This window comes from Scyliorhinus canicula, chromosome 17 (genome assembly GCF_902713615.1).
Source record: "Scyliorhinus canicula chromosome 17, sScyCan1.1, whole genome shotgun sequence".
NCBI classification, from domain to species: domain Eukaryota; kingdom Metazoa; phylum Chordata; class Chondrichthyes; order Carcharhiniformes; family Scyliorhinidae; genus Scyliorhinus; species Scyliorhinus canicula.
This window is the reverse complement of record NC_052162.1, coordinates 90,711,445-90,735,295: the sequence shown is the minus strand read 5'-3', so window position 1 is coordinate 90,735,295 and position 23,851 is coordinate 90,711,445. Positions and strand designations below refer to the sequence as shown.

The 23,851-nt window shown below is 53.6% G+C and overlaps 1 pseudogene; it reads left to right on the top strand.

The window, feature by feature from the left end:
* LOC119951476 overlaps positions 1-23,851 on the top strand; it is a 93,994-nt pseudogene that overhangs the window by 59,183 nt on the left and 10,960 nt on the right.

Genomic DNA, 23,851 nt, shown 5'->3' with positions numbered 1-23,851 from the left:
TCAAATCCCGCCATGGCAGATGGTCAAATTTGAATTCAATAAAAAAGAAGTCTGGAATTAAAGGTGGCCATGAAACCATTGTCGATTGTCGTAAAATAAACCCATCTGGTTCACTGATATCGTTGAGGGAAGGAAATCTGTCATCCTTACCTGGTCTGGCCTACATGTGACTCCAGATTCACAGCAATGCGGCTGACTCTGAAATGCCCTCAGGGATGGGCAATAAATGCTGGCCCCGCCAGCGACGCCGACAGTCCAATGACGAAATAAGAAAAGCAAGTTCAGGGAAGGTGCCCTTGATGATTCCTTGGAGGAAGGTGTCATCTTGTGAAGAAAGGTTGGGCCTATGCCCATCGTGATTTAGAGAAGTGAGAGCTGATCTTTTTGAAACACATCTTTTTGAAACACTGTAGAGCCTCGACAGGGTGGATGCTGAGAGGATCGTTCCCTTTGTGGGGAAGTTTAGAACTGGGACACCATTTTAATGTTAGGGGGTCTCCCATTTAAGACTGAGATGAGGGTACTTTTTTCCCGGAGAACATTTTATAGTCAGTGGAATTCTCTTCTCAGACAGCAGATGAGGCTGGGTCATTGAATATATTCAAGGCTGATTTTTGATTGTCAAGGGAGTCAAAGGTTAAAGGGCGGAGGAAGGAAAATGGAGATAAGACCACCAGCAGAGCAGCCATGATCTTATTGAATAGCGAAGCGGATCGAAGGGCCGAATGGCCTACTCCCCCTCCTAATTATTTTTTCCTGTGTTCTGAGCGCCATTAATTGTATAGTTTCAATTCTATTCACTGTTTAGGTTTCGGTTTGACTTTCATCAGCTACCCAGAAGCTCTTACACAGTTGCCGTGGGCACCTTTCTGGTCCATTTTATTTTTCTTCATGTTGGTCACTCTGGATATTGATACTCTAATTGCAGATGTTGGTAAGATTGATACCCCTTCATTCTCACATTTCTGCTGATATAAAAGGAAGTTATACTAAATTACGATGATTAGGAATTACAGTTGGCGATGTGGGAGGATGAATGTACAACATTCTCTGCTCACTGTTTCAATGAAGTATCAATCTGATTTAAATGGGTTCATGGCTGTATTTCAACAACTTTCAGTGAAATGTCTCCCTAACATCTGGAAGATTTCAGAATATAGGGGATGGATTCTCCATCGGCCGCCGGAAAAATCAGGAAAGGCGTTTGGGCGGAGAATCAGGTCGTGAAGCCGGGCACATGCCAGACTGCCATGCTCCGGTGGTTCGACAACGGCGCCAATGCGTTCTACTCCGCATGTTGAGTAACTGCCGGGTGCATGTCGTTGGCAGGCCCAACCCGATACTCCCCGGAACCTCCACGATGCACCACCTCCATAACTGGTTTTCAAATAGTCATGTCAGATTGGCGTTGTGGAATTCCCGACGGCTTGGTTCACTTGTAGTTATAAAAACCGGGAAATAGGAGCCATGGCTGATGAGGGAGAGGCACACTAGGATAAGCAGAGGCACAACTTTGGGTTGCCAGTCCTGCGCTGGAAGGGCTGGCTGGGGGGGCCCTCCACCAGGCCGGGGGATGGGGGGGAGGGGTGACCAGGGGATGGGCCTTGGGGTCGGGGTGACCCCCGATGGGACCGAGGCATTCAGGCATGGGCAGCCTAGGTCACGGCCTGCAAGGCAGCCATCTTGCTGTGCACCCCACAGACCGCCCATTGTGTCCCCTGGTCGCGCTGAATTCCACTGGCCGTGTGGGTACCCCCAACCCACCACTCGCTGAAACCCAGCCACCCCCTCCCACCAACATTCCTGCCCTCCCCGCCCCCACCCCCCCCCCCCCCCCAAACCGGTGGCCACCTGCCGGCAGGGCAGAATGCGGCCCACCCACGGCAGCAGTCACAGTAGCCCCTGCAGGAGGGTGCCGGATGGGAGATGCTGAGCATAGATAATCGAAGCCATGGTACCTGGCAGCAGCGAAGGTGCCAGGGACAGAGGCCCCACGTGCCAGGGGTGCGGTGGGCAGGGCTGCAGTGCAGACCGGGGCCACCAAGTATCCATAAGACCATAAGACATAGGAGCAGAATTAGGCTACTTGGACTATCAAGTCTGCTCCGCCATTCAATTGTGGCTGATATTTTCTCATCCCAATCCTCCTGCCTTCCCCCCATAACCCCTGATCCCCTTATTAATCAAGAACGTATCTATCTCTGTCTTAAAGACAGTCAGTGAATTGGCTTCCATAGCCTTCTGCGGCAAAGGGTTCGGCTGAAATAATTCCTCCTCGTCTCCGTTTTAAAGGATCGTCCCTTTATCCTGAGATGGTGTCCTCCGGTTCTAGTTTTTCCTCCAGGTGGAAACACCCTCTCCACATCCACTCTATCCAGGCCGCGCAGTATCTTGTACGTTTCAATAAGATTCCCTCTCATCCTTCTGAATTCCAACGAATACAGACCCAGAGTCCTCAAACGTACCTCATACGACAAGTTCTTCATTCCAGGGATCATTCTTATGAACCTCCTCTGGACCCTTTCCAAGGCCAGCACATCCTTCCTTAGATATGGAGCGCAAAACTGCTCACGATACTCCAAATGGGGTTTGACCAGAGCCTTATACGGCCTCAGAAGTACATCCCTGGTCTTGTATTCTCGCCCTCTTGACATGAATGCTAACATTGCATTTGCCTTCTCAACTGCCGACTGAACCTGCACATTAACCTTAAGATAATTGTGAACAAGGACTCCCAAGTCTGCTTTCTGAAGCATTTCCCCATTTAGAAAATAGTCTATGTCTAAATTCCTCCTTCCAAAGTGCATAACCTCACACTTTTCCACATTATATTTCATTTGCCACTTCATTGCCCACTCTCCTAGCTTGTCCAAGTCTTTCCACAGCATCATCTGCAAACTTAGCAACAGTGCCTTCAGTTCCTTCTTCCAGATCATTAATGTATATTGTGAAAAGTTGTGGTCCCAGCACAGACCCCTGAGGCACACCACTAGTCACCGGCTGCCTTCCTGAAAAAGAACCCTTTATCCCCACTCTCTGTCTAATGCCAGTCAGTCAATCCTCTATCCATGCCCGGATCTTACCCTTAACACCGTGGACTTTTAACTTATTTAATAGTCTCCTGTGCGGCACCTTGTCAAAGGCCTTCTGGAAATCAAAATAAATCACGTCCACTGGTTCTCCTTTGTCTAACTTGCTTGTTACCTCCTCAAAGATCTCTAACAGATTTGTCAGACACGACCTCCCTTTGACAAAGCCGTGCTGACTCAATCCTATTTTACCATGCACTTCCAAGTGCTTCGCGATCTCGTCTTTAATAACAGACTCTAAAATCTTACCAATGACCGAAGTCAGGCTAACTGGCCTATAATTTCCCGTCATCTGCCTCCCTCCCTTCTTAAACAGTGGTGTTACATTAGCCACCTTCCAGTCCTCTGGGACCCTTCCTGCCTCTAGTGATTCCTGAAAGATCATCACTAATGCCTCCACAATTTCCTCAGCTATCTCTTTTACGACCCTGGGATGTAGTCCATCCGGTCCAGGTGACTTATCCAGCTTCAGACCTTTCAGTTTCCCCAGAACCTCCTCCTTAATAATGGTCACTGCACTCACCTCTGTCCCCTGGTTCTCCTGGAGCTCTGGCATCCGACTGGTGTCTTCCACTGTGAAGGCCGATGCAAAGTAATTATTAGTTCGTCTGCTATTTTTTTTACTATTATTACTTCTCCAGCCACATTTTCTAGTGGTCAAATGTCTATTTTTGCCTCTCTCTTACCTTTTATACATTGAAAAAATCTCTTCCCATCTTCCTTTATATATTACTAGCTAGCTTGCACTCATACTTCATCTTCTCCCCTCTTATTGCTTTTTTAGCTGTCCTCTGCTCGCTTTTAAAGGCTTCCCAATCCTCTGGTTTTCCACTAATCCTCGCCACTTTGGATGGTTTTTCTTTAGCCTTTATGCTGACCTTGACACCCCTCGTCAGTCATGGATGCCTTGTCCTCCCTTTCGCGTGTTTCATCCTCCTTGGGATGAATTTCTGTTGTGCCTCCCTCATCACTCTCAAAAACTCCTACCATTGCTGTTAAACTCTATTCCCTGCTGGGCTCATTTTCCAATCAACTCTGGCCAGCTCCTCCCTCATGTCTTTGTAGTTACCCTTATTTAATTGTAATACCGTTACATCTGATTGCAGCTTCTCCCTCTCAAACTGCAGGGTAAATTCTATCATATTGTGGTCACTGCTCCCTAAGGGTTCCTTCACCTTAAGTTCCCTAATCAAGTCTGCCTCATTACATATCACCAAATCCAGAATTGCCTATTCCCTAGTAGGCTCGGTCACAAGCTGCTCCAAAAAACCATCTCTTAGACATTCCACAAATTCCAATTCTTGGGATACGGTACCAACCTGATTTTCCCAGTCCGCCTGCAGATTGAAGCCCCCCATGATTATTATAATATTGCCTTTTTTACATGCCTTTTCTATCTCCTAATTTATTTTCTGCCCCACATCCTGACTACTGCTCAGGGACCTGTATGTAACTCCCATCAGGGTCTTTTTACCTTTGCGATTCCTCAACTCTGACGGACCTGGTTGGGCACAGGGTTACGCACCATGCTAACGTGTCTGACATTCACCCCCTGCAGACAATGGACTTTGGAATTCAACCAGGAATTGTGGCCTTCATCCTAGTCACCACAGCAATGTGGGATTCACTGAAGCTGTACAAACTGGAGGGGGACCCTGCAACAGCAGAGCCTACCCCAGAGGAACAGGAGGCAGCCAATGAGGCAGGCCATCCAGCAGGCAAGGGAGGCGCCACATGAGGTGCCCTGTCTACCGTTGCCGCCTGTCATTCGAGGACCTGCCAGACCGACATGCTCAAAGGTTCCAGCTGAGCAGGGAACAGTGCAACATATTTGCCAGATCATGGCGCACCTGACAGGCGGGGTTATGGGGGAGGACACCCGGGGCCGGTGAATGTTTACACAATGGGGTCCTTCCAGGCACCGAACAGGGCCTGCCCCGAGTCTCACAGTCCTTGGTGTAAATGTGCATCTGCTCCATCACTGAGGCCTGGTTGTCTCTATACATCAAATTCAATGTGGACCAATCTCACCAGGGTGCCCAAGCAGCGGGGTTCTCCGCCATCATCGCCGAGATGCCCCAGGTCCAGGGAGTGATCAATGGGATGCATGTCGCCCTCGGAGCACCTGCAGATGACAGGCCAGTCTTCACCAACCAAAAGGGGTTCCACTCGATGAACGTGTGCGACCATGAGCTGCGTATCATACATCGGTGCCCGATACCCAGGCAGTGTACATGATGCCTTCATCCTGGCACACTCAATGGTTCCTGACCTCTTTGAGGTGCCCCCAAGGCTGAGGGGTTGGCTCCTGGGCGACAGGGGCTATCCACTGCAGTCTTGTCTGATGGCGTCCAGCTGGCGGTCACAGACCGAAGTGGAGACGCACAGGCATCGACCAGGGGCATGATTGAGCTGTGCTTCGGCATCCTGAAGATGCGGTTCAGGTGCCTGCACCACTCTGGAGGGGCCCTCCAGTACAGCGCTAGGAGGCTCTCTCACATTGTGGTGGTCAGCTGCGTCCTCCACAACACGGTGCTGCAGAGGGGCGACGTGCTGGAGGAGGGGGATGATGCCAGTCCTTGTCTGACAAAGAGGACATGGGGGAGGGCTAGGAAGAGTGGGGCATGGGGCCCAGGCAGGCTCGTGAGGCCAGGCAACGTCTGCACACGGGATCCTCTAATCGACTCCAAGTTCGGCGACTAGGAGGCCTGGCCAGTGGCATGGACATCCCATCCTACCCCACACACATCCGAGGCCAGATATCCCTCACATGAACATCCTCCCTACACAAACCGCTCCCCCCCCCCCACCCCCCCATTCCCTTGCAACCTTCTACATGATTACTACCTGCCTCACTGCGGGATGCAGGCCCTCGGTTGACGTTACAGCGGGTCTAGCCAATGGGATGGGGGATAATGACAACCTGTTCTGGGATGAGGTCTGGTGCTCTGCTTCATTTGACAGTGTCCAACACTTGCCCACAGTTGCACTTTCCACCATCTTGCCTGGGTGATCCCTGCATGCGTGCTCGGAATTCCATCACGCGGTCTCATTGAACCCTTGGGGGTGGCAGAGGTGGAGACTGGGTGGGGGTGGTGGGTGGGTGGAAGGATGAGGGTAGGACACTGGAGTTGTTAATGCTGACTGAACAGTGGTCCCTTGGCCAAGCCCACCCCAATGTCCGCGCATCCTCCTTCTCCAGCCCTCTGCGGCGATCCCAGACAAGCCCATCCCATCCCTCACACTCTTCTGACAGAGCAGGGTTGTAACGCTGTGAACAAATATTTAATGTGAACAAGTGAACATATATGTACAGCTTTTGAACCCTCGTCCCTATCACTATACTGTGCCCTGTTGCAATGCCAACTTAACTGGTGTCTATATTTCTGTCCTTACGGGCACTAATGCTATGCCTAGGTGGATCCCAAGGCAGTGCATGAGGAGTGGAGGCGGCCTTCTGCAATTCCCGGCCTGTGACCTGGGCCCCCTTTGGCAGCCATCTTCTTGTTCGGCCGGGCCTGAATGGGCCTGGCTGCTGCTTGGGTATCCCAGGTGGCTTGGTGCTGCCCTGTTCTGCCCACTGCCCACCAGATGCATCAGGAGCAGGCAGGGGGTGGGAGGGGGTGGTCATCAGAGGTGCTGTGCTGTTCCAGCAACTCTCCTGCAGAAGGCACAGGCACAGTTCCCATCACTTTCTCCTCCCTTGGGGTGCCTGATGAACCCTGTGCTACTCCTTTGGATGAGGGTGTTAGCAGAGCTACCCCTGAGGGTCTCCCATCAACTGGCCAGTCCTGGAGTCCAATGCCTGGCCCGAACAGGGATCTCGATGCTCGCTGCCATGGAGCACAGGGAGTGGACTGCCTCCCTCTGGGACTGCACCATATCATGCTACGACTGTACCACCACCTTCTGGGTCTGTGCCACATCAGCCAGCGACTGCACCACCTCTCTATGAGTCAGTGCCACATTGGCCAGCGCCTGGGCAATGTCACTGATACCCATAGCTATGATCCTCTGTGACTGGGCCACATTCTGGAGTGCCTCTGCAATGTCCAGATAGCCCTGGTACAGGGCTGCCTGACCTGGGCCTCAGCACCACCGAGTACCCCAGAACTTGGACATCCTGACCCATGGCCGATGCCTTCGCCCCCAAGACCTCCACCCAGGATGCCACCTGTGCGGTGTTGGCCTCGGTGGCACACATAGTTGACACCACGTCCTGCTCGAGGTCAGGCAGTGCTTTTGGGGGAGGGGGGCAACTGCACACACATGTTCTGGTCTTGTCCCAAACCGGCAAGCTTTTGGATCTCCTTCTTTGTGTCAACGATTCCGAATGTAGATGTGGAGCGTTGTCCCCTGGTGGCCATTTTTAGGGCATCGGACTCGCCGGGTCTGCAGAAGTGAGTAAAGGCAGATGTCCTTGCCTTCACCTCATTGGTTGTCTGAAGGCGAGTTCTGCTGGGATGGTGGTCTCCTACTCTGCCCAGTGCCTCAGTATGGTTTGGTGACCTAAAGTCTTGGAGATAGTACCTGGAGATAGTCAAGTACACCGTTAGGTGGTTGGTTCAGGGATTCTACCGGAGGTGGCAGCCATTCATTGCCGACTTTGAGGAATTAGTCTTAGTCACTGTCAGTTGCCCAGAGATGGCGGGGCAGGGGGTGTGTTTAGGAGGTTGGTGAGGGGGGTGGGTTTCTTTGCTTCTCTTTTTAATTTCACTGTTCGGGTTAAATTTCCTTTCCCTGTTCTTTTTCCCTCACGTTTGCTCCTGCACAGGTGTTGCCGCATAATGGAGGGAATTTTCATTTACCTTCCATTATTGGGCAGGATCCTGACCACGAAAGCTCCTGCATCTACCAAATCCTCACTGGGGTTTAACTGTTGAATTTTCAAGACTCGAGAAACCTGATCAACGGCAGTAAGATTCCAAAATTATAACATTGAATCTCACGGCCTAGTTATCATATTTACTCTACCAACCTACCTGCTTGGAGTGGTTGGTTGGCCCCCAACAATTCCAAGATTGTTGGGTTGGAATGTGTTTCGATCAGGAAACAGATATCAGGGGCTTTGCCCCCATCTCCCACCCCACCTGATCCACCTCAACCACCTTTTGAACGTTAGAATCCTTCCCTAGGTGTCAGGAGCTAACTATCAGATAGTTTTCCCTAAAGGCTTACCAAAAACAAGAGTAACAGGAAAGGAACTGGGTAAAATGCGTGTCTCAGAGAATGGCTTCTGGATGAAGAATCTGTCCTCATCTACTTCGCTAGTATGCAGGGCGTTAGTCCGTCCAATGGCGGGCTTCTCTGGGAGGGTATTAAGTATGAATTAATGACTAATCTCATTTCATACTCTCTTTCATCAGAAACAATATTCACAATCCTGATGGACCAGTTCCCTAAGTTGCGACAATCAAAACACCTTTATCTGACAGCTGGGGTCTGCTTGTTATTTTACTTCCTTGGTCTTGTCTATGTAACGCAGGTAAGTTGTGTTTTTAAGTAGTTTGAATTGTTTCCATATGTAGCTCTGGGTAAACCCGAAAAGTTGATCATCTTAACGGTGAAGTAATAAAGGAGAACCGTGTGTGTTGGTCCTGCTCTTTGTCCATTTGTTGAATATTGTCCACTGATGGGGTGTGACTGACTGGCCCTTCCCCTTATCCGAAATACAAGGGCTGGTTAAAGGGATGAAACTATCTTTTATTAATACATTGCCAATCAGTGGTTGCCTTGCCCTAACTTCCAAGTTCCCAAACAATGGATTGTTGTTGGGGGAGGACGGACTCCAAATATACACTGGGGAATCCCTCTCAGCACTTCACAGCTGAGCATTTTCATGGAAATTCCCAGGAAGTTCAAACTCCCTCTGGACAATTGTCCTGCTCTGAGTACCAACTGAAAATGCCACATAAAGCATAAACTACAGGTGATTCTGTCAGGTTTACACCAATAGTCACCCAACCCTCTTCCCTGCCCCCCACGGTATTCTCCAACCTTGTTGAGTGCAACTCCAACACTCAAGAAGATTGACACTATCCAGGTAAAAGCAGACTGGTTGATTAGCATCACATGCCCCACCTTCAAAATTCACTCCCTCCACCCCTGACGCACAATGACAGCAATGTTTACTATGTACAGGATGCACTGCAGCAACTCATCGACGCTCCTTTGACAACACCTTCCAAACCTGCTACGTCTACTTCCTCAGTGGACATTTACAGCAGAAAGATGGGAACATGGGAACACCGCCACCTGCAATTTTCTCTCCAAGTCATACACCATCCTGACATGGAACTATATCGCTGTTCCTTCACTGTCTCTGGTTCCAAGTCCTGGAATTGCTTCCTAACAGCACAATGGATGTACATACACCACATGGACTACTGCAGTTCCAGAAGGTTGCTCACCACCACCTTCTCAGGGCAATTAGGGATGGACAATCAATGCTCGGCGAGCCAGAGATGCCCACTTCCTGTGCAAGTGCAGAAGAATATACTGCCATCCCTCCTCTTTTCTTTCCTTCACTATCTTTCCTGTATCCAGAAATATTTAGTACCCAGTCCTGCCCTTCTTTAAACACCTCTCAATTATTGCAACACTGTCATATTTTCACTTCGTATCTGTGCCCAAAGCTCAGCAACTTTATTTACCAAATTCTGCACATTCACATACATGCACAGTAACACTAATTTCAACTATATTATATTCTAACTTAATACTTTACTATTTCCTAATATAATGCTATCTGTCTCTACTAAATCTTTGTGCACCTTGGTTTTCCTCTCTGACATTATCTCTTCATTCCCAAGTTGCTTTTTTCAAGCAGTTTAAATTACTCCGAATCGCATCAAAAAATTGTCCTGCAAGAAAGGGGCAGCACGGTAGCATGGTGGTTAGCATAAATGCTTCACAGCTCCAGGGTCCCAGGTTCAATTCCCGGCTGGGTCACTGTCTGTGTGGCGTCTGCACGTCCTCCCCGTGTGTGCGTGGGTTTCCTCCGGGTGCTCCGGTTTCCTCCCACAGTCCAAAGATGTGCAGGTTAGGTGGATTGGCCATGCTAAATTGCCCGTAGTGTCTTAAAAAGTAAGGTTAGGGGGGGGGGGGGGGGTTGTTGGGTTACGGGTATAGGGTGGATACGTGGGTTTGAGTAGGGTGATCATTGCTCGGCACAACATCGAGGGCTGAAGGGCCTGTTCTGTGCTGTACTGTTCTATGTTCTATGTTCTAAAGCCGTTCCTGTGCTGCTGGGATCATAGATAATAGAAAGTACAGAAGGAGGCCATTCGGCCCATCGAGTCTGCACTGGCTCGTGGAAAGAGCACCCTACTTACGTCCACGCCTCCACCCTATCCCCGTAACCCAATTTATCATGGCCAATCCACCTAATCTGCACATCTTTGGACTGTGGGAGGAAACCGGAGCAGCCGGAGGAAACCCACGCACACACAGGGAGAACGTGCAGACTCTGCACAGACAGTGACTCAAGCCACTGGGAATCAAACCTGGGACCCTGGAGCTGTGAAGCAACTGTGCTAACCACTTGTGCTACCGTGCTACCCGTCTGACCTGGACGGGTACCAGCTTCATCAGGATGTGTTCCAATGGCCTGAAATCTAAAGTTCCCCTCCTGCACCATCTCTCCAACCACATATTTACTTCTGCTTCTTATTTCTTAATTGCATGTGTACTGGGAATAATCTTGAAAGCGTTTCGGTAGATGTACTGCTTGCTAATTTCCCTCCTGGATCACTAAACACTGACTGCAGGACCACATCCCATTTTATAATGTCTTTGGTACCAATATGGGCCATGACCACTGGCTGTTTGCCACCCGCATCTCACCCGCATCCCCTGCCAATCACCCGTTAGGGTTCCGCTGCAGCTGCTCAATGACATCCATGACCTATACAATCGGGAGGTAATACACCATCCTTGGATTTACGTCTATGGCAGGAGAATGCCTGTCTGTTCCCATGAATTATTTACATCCCTATCACTATTGCTTTTCCAATATTTCCATGGCCCCTGTCAAGCTGAGTTGAATCATCAACCTAACTAGAATTCAGAAATGACCACTGGCTTGAAAGTTGATGTGTTAGGCAGGTTGGTTCGATGTGGACTGCACTCGATGCAGGGAAGGTAGAAACAGATGTCTAACACTGGAGAAGATCCAACACTGTTTTATTCAACTATCGAACTGCTATACATATTCAGCTGCGTGTCGACACTATACTGATTGACAAAAGTGAAATGCACTCAAGAGATTCCTGCACTCTCTGTCTGGTCATTCTTCAATGCCTGATGTGTGCTCATTCCATCTCAGCCTGATTAACCTAAAAGTACAGTGTGAACAGATAAGCTATCGATGAGGATTTCAACATTACGGATGTGCTGTAGATGAAGCACAGAATGTGGAGTTTGAGCTGCTGCGAGAGACAGAACTTCCTGCACATATGGTTTTCAAGCAATAAGAAAGATTCTAGTGTTCCCACATGGAACAGGATGCACACACCATAGATTTGAACTGCCCTGGCATGTCACCATTTATGAGAATACTGAATTGCCTGCTAAATAAAAAAGACTCACCAGTTTAAATTCAGTATTCTATTATATAGGTCGGTTAACTGAAATGTTTTTACTTAATTCTTATCAAAAGGTTTAAATACGAATTTTCAAACTCCTTTCTGTTTCTCCATGTTTTCTGCATGTCACTCTGGTATCACTTTTTGATTTGATTTCTCCTGTGTTTGGTTTGGCTCCTGGCATAGTTATGGTTGAGAAAAATTATTCATTTATTTATTGGGTGACACGGTAGCACAGTAGTTAGCACAGTTGCTTCACAGCTCCAGGGTCTCAGGTCCGATTCTCGGCTTGGGTCACTGTCTGTGTGGAGTCTGCCCGTGTTATCCCCGTGTCTGCGTGCGTTTCCTCCGGGTGCTCCGGTTTCCTCCCACAATCCAAAGACTTGCAGGTTAGGTGGATTGACTAAGCTAAAATGCCCTTCGTGTCCAAAAGAGGTTAGATGGGGTTTCTGGGTTCTGGGGATAGGGTAGAGGTGTGGGCTTGGGTAGGGTGCTCTTTCCAAGGGCCGGTGCAGACTCGATGGGCCGAATGGCCTTCTTCTGCACTGTACATTACATGATATATATGATAATATCCTTTTTAATGTCGTATTTTGAATGTTAGAATGTTGCAGCTTTTCTGTGTAACATTTTCTAATTTTCTGTTTAATATTAGGCTGGGATTTACTGGATAGATTTGGTGGATTATTTCTGTGCTGGGTGGATTGTCATTAAAACCGCTCTGCTGGAACTCATTGGTCTAAGCTGGATTTATGGTAGGTAAAATAGGACAAACATGAAGAAAATGAAGTAATTAAATAAAAAAGTACTTATGTGCATCTTCACGGCTCTTTAGAAAAAGCAAGGCACTGGATTTGGTGGCTTGGTGTACATAGTTCTTCATATTGCTCCATTTAGTACCCAAGGTGAATATGAGACAGACAGTTCTTTCTGTGGCTTTCAGTCAGGATGTCTGGGGTTCGGGCTGACCCCATTGGTTATTGCTGGAGGGTTTTCTCCAGCATGTTCCTGTTCATTGCTGATGGGGATCCATTTGTCCGTCTTCTTAGGCACTCCCTCAAAGTTGAGGAAGCCTTGCTTCAACACAAAAAAACGAGTTCTCAGGTGACTGAGGAGCCCAATAGACGACCCACTGTCTCTGTCACAGATGGGGCAGGCAGTGGTTGGAGGAGAGGAGCGGGCGGGTGGGTTCGCAGGTTGGATGCGCTCCTTTCGCTATCTGCATGGCTTTAGCTTGCTCTCAGCGATGAAACCTGAGGTGTTTGGCTCCTTGCCTTATGCTTTTCCTCGACTTCGGGTGGTCTTGGTCCGGAGATTCCCAGGTGTTGGTGAGGATGTTGCACTTTCTCAAGAAGCCTTTGAGGGTTTATTTGAAGTGTTTCCACTGACCTCCTGGGGCTCACTTGTTGTGTTGAAGCTCCAAGTAGAGAGCTTGTTTCGGGAGTCCTGGGTAAGGCATACAGATGATGTGGCCCAGCCAAAATCAAATATGGTCAATGCGTCGATGGTGGGACTGTTGGCCTGAGCTACAACACTGATGTTGGTGCGCCTATCCTGCTTTGCAGGATCATGCAGAGTCAGCGCTGGTAGCATTACTCAAGGGTTTTGAGATGCCAGCTGAACATAGTTCAGGCCTCTGAGCCATGTCGGTGAGAAGTGATCTCTACATGATCGTGGTGCCGGGTCTGACATCCTGGTCTTCAAACACTCCCTTCCTCAGGTTACCAAAGGCTGCAATGACACATCAATGACGATGTTGAACCTCATTGTCAATGTCTGCCCTTGTTGACAGTCGGCCTCCAAGGTATGGGAATCCAATGCCTTGCCATGAATTTTGATAACTGTGGGAGACAGTTCTTTGTGGTTGGGGTTGGTTGGTAGTGGACCTTTGTGTTACGGATGTTAAGTGTAAGCCCCATGCTCTCAGATGCATTGTGAAGTTGTCAACAATGGCTTGGGTCTCGGCACCTGAGCGTGTGCAGATGCCAACAATGTCTGCATTCCATAGTTCAATGACAGAGGATGGGACTACCTTGGATCTGGTCCGCAGGCGGCGAGATTGAACACATTCCCGTTTGTTCCTCTCCACTCCAGCGGGGAGTTTGCTGAGGGAAGCATGGAGAATTGCAGCAAGGAAGATTGAGAAGAGCATTGGTGCAAAGCTACAGCTTTGCTCAACTCCAATCTAAATGTGAATTGGTTCTGTGGTGGATGTGTTGGTCAGTATTACCGCTCAGGTGGAGGATGGGGACAAACATTTTGGGTGCAGGCGAAATAGAGGAGGATGCTCCATAATACCACAATGGCAAACGTGAGGTCAAAAAAGGCCATGGGATGGTGCTGAATCCTACATTTCTCATGTAGTTTCCACGTGGAGAAGATGATATTCATTGTGCCTGTTCGTGGGCCGAATCTGCATTGTGAAGGAGCTCTTCAACCACCGGGGAAGGCTTGCGATGACCTTCCCTGTGGCTGACAACAGGAAATTCCTCTTTGGTGACTGCAAGTGGACTTTCTTGAAGATGGTTACAATTACGGTGTCTGACATCTCCTGACATGTTTTTCTTCCAGATAAGGGAACCGAGGTAACGTATTTGCGCTATTGGTGCTTCTCCACTAATGTTTAGTGCTTCGGCGGGGATTCTATCTACTCCAGATGACATGTTGTTCATTAGTTTTTGGGTGGCCTTTTCTGCCTTGTGCTATGTTAGGGATTTGCTGAGATGGAGGTGGGCAGACTGCTGTGGGATCGAGTAGAGGATACTCACGTTGAAGACAGAGTCTTTGATAAGGTGACCTTTGAAGTGCTCCTTCCATCAGCCGCTGTTCTTAATGAGCATCTCTCCGTTCTTGTCAAACAGTGGGGTCTGGCCTTGGATGCTCGGGCCACAGGTAGTCTTGGCTGTGCTACAGAAACCTTGTGCGTCATGTTTGTAGGCTAACTGTTGGACAACCTGCGCTTTCTTGACCCACCATCTGTTCTTTAGATAGTGTTCGTTTTGCTGGACTTCTGCAGAGCTGCTATCTTGTTCTCAAGCTGGGTTTCCGTTTCAGATTTGGAAAAGATTTGCGTTTTGCGGCTTGCATGCTCTCCTCCCACACTGCTCCACACTGGGTTCACCGCTCTCCTCCCACACTGCTCCACACTGGGTTCACCGCTCTCCTCCCGCACTGCTCCACACTGGGTTCACCGCTCTCCTCCCACACTGCTCCACACTGGGTTCACCGCTCCCCTCCCACACTGCTCCACACTGGGTTCACCGCTCCCCTCCCACTCTGCTCCACACTGGGTTCATCGCTCCCCTCCCACACTGCTCCACACTGGGTTCATCGCTCCCCTCCCACACTGCTCCACACTGGGTTCATGCCTCCCCTCCCACACTGCTCCGCACTGGGTTCATCGCTCCCCCCGCACTGCTCCACACTGGGTTCATCGCTCCCCTCCCACAGTGCTCCACACTGGGGTCATCGCCCTCCTCCCACACTGCTCCACACTGGGTTCACGCCTCCCCTCCCACACTGCTCCACACTGGGTTCACCGCTCCCCTCCCACAGTGCTCCACACTGGGTTCATCGCTCCCCTCCCACACTGCTCCACGCTGGGTTCACCGCTCCCCTCCCACACTGCTCCACACTGGGTTCACCGCTCTCCTCCCACACTGCTCCACACTGGGTTGAATGCTCTCCTCCCGCACTGCTCCACAGTGGCTTCATCGCTCTCTTCCACACTGCTCCACACTGGGGTCACCGCTCCCCTCCCGCACTGCTCCACACTGGGTTCACCGCTGTCCTCCCGCACAGCTCCACACTGGGTTCACCGCTCCCCTCCCTCACTGCTCCACACTGGGTTCACCGCTCTCCTCCCACACTGCTCCACACTGGGTTCACCCCTCCCCTCCCACACTGCTCCACACTGGGTTCACCGCTCCCCTCCCACACTGCTCCACACTGGGTTCACCGCTCTCCTCCCACACTGCTCCACACTGGATTCACCGCTCTCCTCCCGCACTGCTCCACACTGGGTTGTCCGCTCTCCTCCCACGTGCTCAACACTGGCTTCATCGCTCTCTTCCACACTGCTCCACACTGGGGTCATCGCTCCCCTCCCACACTGCTCCACACTGGCTTCATCGCTCTCCTCCCACACTGCTACACACTGGCTTCATCGCTCTCCTCCCGCACTGCTCCACACTGGGTTCATCGCTCTCCTCCCACACTGTTCCACACTGGGTTCATCGCTCCCCTCCCACAATGCTCCACACAGGGTTGTCCGCTCTCCTCCCACTCTGCTCCACACTGGGTTCACCGCTCTCCTCCCACTCTGCTCCACACTGGCTTCATCGCTCTCCTCCCACACTGCTCCACACTGGGTTCACCGCTCCCCTCCCACATTGCTCCACACTGGGTTCACTGCTCTCCTCCCGCACTGCTCCACACTGGGTTCATCGCTCTCCTCCCACACTGCTCCACACTGGGTTCACCCCTCCCCTCCCACACTGCTCCACACTGGGTTCACCGCTCCCCTCCCACACTGCTCCACACTGGGTTCACCGCTCTCCTCCCACACTGCTCCACACTGGATTCACCGCTCTCCTCCCGCACTGCTCCACACTGGGTTGTCCGCTCTCCTCCCACGTGCTCAACACTGGCTTCATCGCTCTCTTCCACACTGCTCCACACTGGGGTCATCGCTCCCCTCCCACACTGCTCCACACTGGCTTCATCGCTCTCCTCCCACACTGCTACACACTGGCTTCATCGCTCTCCTCCCGCACTGCTCCACACTGGGTTCATCGCTCTCCTCCCACACTGTTCCACACTGGGTTCATCGCTCCCCTCACACAATGCTCCACACAGGGTTGTCCGCTCTCCTCCCAGTCTGCTCCACACTGGGTTCACCGCTCTCCTCCCACTCTGCTCCACACTGGCTTCATCGCTCTCCTCCCACACTGCTCCACACTGGGTTCACCGCTCCCCTCCCACATTGCTCCACACTGGGTTCACCGCTCTCCTCCCACACTGCTCCACACTGGATTCACCGCTCTCCTCCCGCACTGCTCCACACTGGGTTGTCCGCTCTCCTCCCACGTGCTCAACACTGGCTTCATCGCTCTCTTCCACACTGCTCCACACTGGGGTCATCGCTCCCCTCCCACACTGCTCCACACTGGCTTCATCGCTCTCCTCCCACACTGCTACACACTGGCTTCATCGCTCTCCTCCCGCACTGCTCCACACTGGGTTCATCGCTCTCCTCCCACACTGTTCCACACTGGGTTCATCGCTCTCCTCCCACACTGTTCCACACTGGGTTCATCGCTCCCCTCCCACAATGCTCCACACAGGGTTGTCCGCTCTCCTCCCACACTGCTCCACACTGGGTTCACCGCTCTCCTCCCACTCTGCTCCACACTGGCTTCATCGCTCTCCTCCCACACTGCTCCACACTGGGTTCACCGCTCCCCTCCCACATTGCTCCACACTGGGTTCACTGCTCCCCTCCCACACTGCTCCACACTGGATTCATCGCTCTCCTCCCGCACTGCTCCACACTGGGTTCACCGCTCTCCTCCCACACTGCTCCACACTGGGTTCACCGCTCTCCTCCCACACTGGGTTCACCGCTCCCCTCCCACACTGCTCCACACTGGGTTCACCGCTCCCCTCCCACACTGCTCCACACTGGGTTCACCGCTCTCCTCCCACACTGCTCCACACTGGGTTCATCGCTCTACCCCCGCACTGCTCCACACTGGGTTCACCCCTCCCCTCCCGCACTGCTCCACACTGGGTTCACCGCTCTCCTCCCACACTGCTCCACACTGGGTTCACCGCTCCCCTCCCACACTGCTCCACACTGGGTTCATCGCTCCCCTCCCACACTGCTCCACACTGGGTTCATCGCTCCCCTCCCACACTGCTCCACACTGGGTTCACCGCCCTCCTCCCGCACTGCTCCACACTGGGTTCACCGCTCCCCTCCCGCACTGCTCCACACTGGGTTCATCGCTCTCCTCCCACACTGCTCCACACTGGGTTCATCGCTCCCCTCCCACACTGCTCCACACTGGGTTCATGCCTCCCCTCCCACACTGCTCCGCACTGGGTTCATCGCTCCCCCCGCACTGCTCCACACTGGGTTCATCGCTCCCCTCCCACACTGCTCCACGCTGGGTTCACCGCTCCCCTCCCACACTGCTCCACACTGGGTTCACGCCTCCCCGCCCACACTGCTCCACACTGGGGTCATCGCCCTCCTCCCACACTGCTCCACACTGGGTTCACGCCTCCCCTCCCACACTGCTCTACACTGGGTTCATCGCCCCCCTCCCACACTGCTCCACACTGGGTTCATCGCTCCCCTCCCGCACTGCTCCACACTGGGTTCACCGCTCTCCTCCCTCACTGCTCCACACTGGGTTCACCGCTCCCCTCCCACACTGCTCCACACTGGGTTCACCGCTCCCCTCCCACACTGCTCCACACTGGGTTCACCGCTCTCCTCCCGCACTGCTCCACACTGGCTTCATCGCTCCCCTCCCACACTGCTCCACACTGGGTTGAATGCTCTCCTCCCGCACTGCTCCACAGTGGCTTCATCGCTCTCTTCCACACTGCTCCACACTGGGGTCACCGCTCCCCTCCCGCACTGCTCCACACTGGGTTCACCGCTGTCCTCCCGCACAGCTCCACACTGGGTTCACCGCTCCCCTCCCTCACTGCTCCACACTGGGTTCACCGCTCTCCTCCCACACTGCTCCACACTGGGTTCACCGCTCCCCTCCCTCACTGCTCCACACTGGGTTCACCGCTCTCCTCCCACACTGCTCCACATTGGGTTCACCGCTCCCCTCCCACACTGCTCCACACTGGGTTCACCGCTCCCCTCCCACACTGCTCCACACTGGATTCACCGCTCTCCTCCCGCACTGCTCCACACTGGGTTGTCCGCTCTCCTCCCACGTGCTCAACACTGGCTTCATCGCTCTCTTCCACACTGCTCCACACTGGGGTCATCGCTCCCCTCCCACACTGCTCTACACTGGCTTCATCGCTCTCCTCCCACACTGCTACACACTGGGTTCATCGCTCTCCTCCCACACTGTTCCACACTGGGTTCATCGCTCCCCTCCCACAATGCTCCATACAGGGTTGTCCGCTCTCCTCCCACTCTGCTCCACACTGGGTTCACCGCTCTCCTCCCACACTGCTCCACACTGGGTTCACCGCTCCCCTCCCACATTGCTCCACACTGGGTTCACCGCTCCCCTCCCACACTGCTCCACACTGGATTCATCGCTCTCCTCCCACACTGCTCCACACTGGGTTCACCGCTCCCCTCCCACACTGCTCCACACTGGGTTCACCGCTCTCCTCCCACACTGCTCCACACTGGGTTCACCGCTCCCCTCCCACACTGCTCCACACTGGGTTCACCGCTCTCCTCCCGCACTGCTGCACACTGGGTTCACCATCCTCCTCCTGCACTGGTCCACACTGGGTTCACCACTCTCCTCCCACACTGCTCCACACTGGGTTGTCCGCTCCCCGCCCACACTGCTCCACACTGGGGTCATCACTCTCCTCCCACACTGCTACACACTGGGTTGTCCGCTCTCCTCCCGCACTGCTCCACACTGGCTTCATCGCGCTCTTCCACACTGCTCCACACTGGGTTGTCCGCTCCCCTCCCACATTGCTCCACACTGGGTTCACCGCTCCCCTCCCACACTGCTCCACACTGGATTCATCGCTCTCCTCCCACACTGCTCCACACTGGGTTCACCGCTCTCCACCCGCACTGCTCCACACTGGGGTCATCGCTCTCCTCCCACACTGCTCCACACTGGGTTCCCCCCTCTCCTCCCGCACTGCTCCACACTGGGGTCATCGCTCTCCTCCCGCACTGCTCCACACTGGGTTCACCGCTCCCCTCCCACACTGCTCCACACTGGGGTCATCGCTCTCCTCCCACACTGCTCCACACTGGGTTCCCCCCTCTCCTCCCGCACTGCTCCACACTGGGTTCACCGCTCTCCTCCCACACTGCTCCACACTGGGTTCACCGCTCCCCTCCCACACTGCTCCACACTGGGTTCACCGCTCTCCTCCCGCACTGCTCCACACTGGGTTCACCATCCTCCTCCTGCACTGGTCCACACTGGGTTCACCGCTCCCCTCCCACACTGCTCCACACTGGGTTCACCGCTCTCCTCCCACACTGCTCCACACTGGGTTCACCGCTCCCCTCCCACACTGCTCCACACTGGGTTCACCGCTCCCCTCCCACACTGCTCCACACTGGGTTCACCGCTCCCCTCCCACACTGCTCCACACTGGGTTCACCGCTCCCCTCCCACACTGCTCCACACTGGGTTCATCGCTCCCCTCCCACACTGCTCCACACTGGGTTCATGCCTCCCCTCCCACACTGCTCCACACTGGGTTCACCGCCCTCCTCCCGCACTGCTCCGCACTGGGTTCATCGCTCCCCCCGCACTGCTCCACACTGGGTTCATCGCTCCCCTCCCACACTGCTCCACACTGGGTTCACCGCCCATCCTCCCACACTGCTCCACACTGGGTTCACCGCTCCCCTCCCACACTGCTCCACACTGGGTTCACCGCCCTCCTCCCACACTGCTCCACACTGGGTTCATCGCTCTCCTCCCACACTGCTCCACACTGGGTTCACCGCTCCCCTCCCACTCTGCTCCACACTGGGTTCATCGCTCCCCTCCCACACTGCTCCACACTGGGTTCATCGCTCCCCTCCCACACTGCTCCATACTGGGTTCATCACTCTCTCCCGCACTGCTCTACACTGGGTTCATCGCTCCCCTCCCACACTGCTCCACACTGGGTTGTCCGCTCTCCTCCCACTCTGCTCCACACTGGGTTCATCGCTCCCCTCCCACACTGCTCCACACTGGGTTCACCGCTCCCCTCCCACAGTGCTCCACACTGGGTTCACCGCTCCCCTCCCACACTGCTCCACACTGGGTTCACCGCTCCCCTCCCACACTGCTCCACACTGGGTTCACCGCTCTCCTCCCGCACTGCTCCACACTGGCTTCATCGCTCCCCTCCCACACTGCTCCACACTGGGTTGAATGCTCTCCTCCCGCACTGCTCCACAGTGGCTTCATCGCTCTCTTCCACACTGCTCCACACTGGGGTCACCGCTCCCCTCCCGCACTGCTCCACACTGGGTTCACCGCTGTCCTCCCGCACAGCTCCACACTGGGTTCACCGCTCCCCTCCCACACTGCTCCACACTGGGTTCACCGCTCCCCTCCCTCACTGCTCCACACTGGGTTCACCGCTCCCCTCCCACACTGCTACACACTGGGTTCACCGCTCTCCTCCCACACTGCTCCACACTGGGTTCACCCCTCCCCTCCCACACTGCTCCACACTGGGTTCACCGCTCTCCTCCCACACTGCTCCACACTGGATTCACCGCTCTCCTCCCGCACTGCTCCACACTGGGTTGTCCGCTCTCCTCCCACGTGCTCAACACTGGCTTCATCGCTCTCTTCCACACTGCTCCACACTGGGGTCATCACTCTCCTCCCACACTGCTCCACACTGGCTTCATCGCTCTCCTCCCACACTGCTACACACTGGCTTCATCGCTCTCCTCCCGCACTGCTCCACACTGGGTTCATCGCTCTCCTCCCACACTGTTCCACACTGGGTTCATCGCTCCCCTCCCACAATGCTCCATACAGGGTTGTCCGCTCTCCTCCCACTCTGCTCCACACTGGGTTCACCGCTCTCCTCCCACTCTGCTCCACACTGGCTTCATCGCTCTCCTCCCACACTGCTCCACACTGGGTTCACCGCTCCCCTCCCACACTGCTCCACACTGGATTCATCGCTCTCCTCCCACACTGCTCCACACTGGGTTCACCGCTCCCCTCCCACACTGCTCCACACTGGGTTCACCGCTCTCCTCCCACACTGCTCCACACTGGGTTCACCGCTCCCCTCCCACACTGCTCCACACTGGGTTCACCGCTCTCCTCCCGCACTGCTGCACACTGGGTTCACCATCCTCCTCCTGCACTGGTCCACACTGGGTTCACCACTCTCCTCCCACACTGCTCCACACTGGGTTGTCCGCTCCCCGCCCACACTGCTCCACACTGGGGTCATCACTCTCCTCCCACACTGCTACACACTGGGTTGTCCGCTCTCCTCCCGCACTGCTCCACACTGGCTTCATCGCTCTCTTCCACACTGCTCCACACTGGGTTGTCCGCTCCCCTCCCACATTGCTCCACACTGGGTTCACCGCTCCCCTCCCACACTGCTCCACACTGGATTCATCGCTCTCCTCCCACACTGCTCCACACTGGATTCACCGCTCTCCACCCGCACTGCTCCACACTGGGGTCATTGCTCTCCTCCCACACTGCTCCACGCTGGGGTCATCGCTCTCCTCCCACACTGCTCCACACTGGGTTGCCCGCTCTCCTCCCGCACTGCTCCACACTGGGTTCACCGCTCCCCTCCCACACTGCTCCACACTGGGTTCACCGCTCCCCTCCCACACTGCTACACACTGAGTTGTCCGCTCTCCTCCCACACTGCTCCACACTGTGGTCATCGCTCTCCTCCCACACTGCTCCACACTGGGTTGGCCGCTCTCCTCCCGCACTGCTCCACACTGGGTTCACCGCTCCCCTCCCACACTGCTCCACATTGGGTTGGCCGCTCCCCTCCCACACTGCTCCACATTGTGTTGGCCGCTCTCCTCCCGCACTGCTCCACACTGGGTTCACCGCTCCCCTCCCACACTGCTCCACACTGGCTTCATCGCTCTCCTCCCACACTGCTCCACACTGGGTTCATCGCTCCCCTCCCACACTGCTCCACACTGGGTTCATCGCTCCCCTCCCACACTGCTCCACACTGGGTTCACCGCTCTCCTCCCACACTGCTCCACACTGGGTTGTCCGCTCCCCTCCCACACTGCTCCACACTGGGTTCATCGCTCCCCTCCCACACTGCTCCACACTGGGGTCACCGCTCTCCTCCCACACTGCTCCACACTGGGTTCACTGCTCTCCTCCCGCACTGCTCCACACTGGGTTTTCCGCTCTCCTCCCACACTGCTCCACACTGGGTTGTCCGCTCCCCTCCCACACTGCTCCACATTGGGTTGGCCGCTCTCCTCCCACACTGCTCCACACTGGGTTGGCCGCTCTCCTCCCACACTGCTCCACACTGGGTTGTCCGCTCCCCTCCCACACTGCTCCACATTGGGTTGGCCGCTCTCCTCCCGCACTGCTCCACACTGGGTTATCCTTTCACTGATAATCACTTGGTGACCGGAACCAATTTGCTCAACCTGTTTGAAATCCTGAGTGATTCTTTCTCTGATTTAATCTGTTCATGAGTGACACTCAGCACAAGTTGAACTTCAACTGCAAACAAGCTACCCTGAAGACTGAACAATCCAAGTGATTGTGTCTCTGCCTATTTGTTGTTCACAGGGATAAACAGATTCATCAAAGACATTGAAATGATGATTGGGGAAAGGACTTGGTTCTTCTGGCTGTGGTGGAGAGCGTTGGATTTTTATCTCTCTGTGTTTGCTGGCAGTAAGGAGATATTACATCTTTTTATGATTAATACTGACGATACTCAAGCTGCAGATTTTTCATTTTTTTATCTTTTTTATGCATTCACTTCATTCAGGTAATCTTAATCTGGTCTTTAGCAACGTTCACCCCACCAACATATGGATCTGTTGAGTACCCTGCCTGGGCAATAGCACTTGGCTGGTGCATGATCATCTTCTGCATTATGTGGATCCCCATTGTTGCCATTGTGAGAGTTGTCCAAGCTGAGGGCTCCACCTTGTATCAGGTAAGGAAGCAGCTTGGTATCTTTTGAGGAGGAAGAAACAGGGATCTCAAATGTATCTTCTGTAATGTGTGCAGTTTCAGCACCACTGGACCACTTTAGAATAAAAATGCTATCAGTTCTGTTTCCATCCGCGTATGGTGTGAATCGTGGCAAATGCCATATTAGTACAGGAGTGATGAGTGGGTGCTGCATGTAGTAGCGCAGAGTTCAGGAGATGGTAAATTTAGCATGTTAAGAGTTACAATTCCAGCATCCGACCACAGGTGGTGTGGCGACAGGAGAACATTACTCGACCAC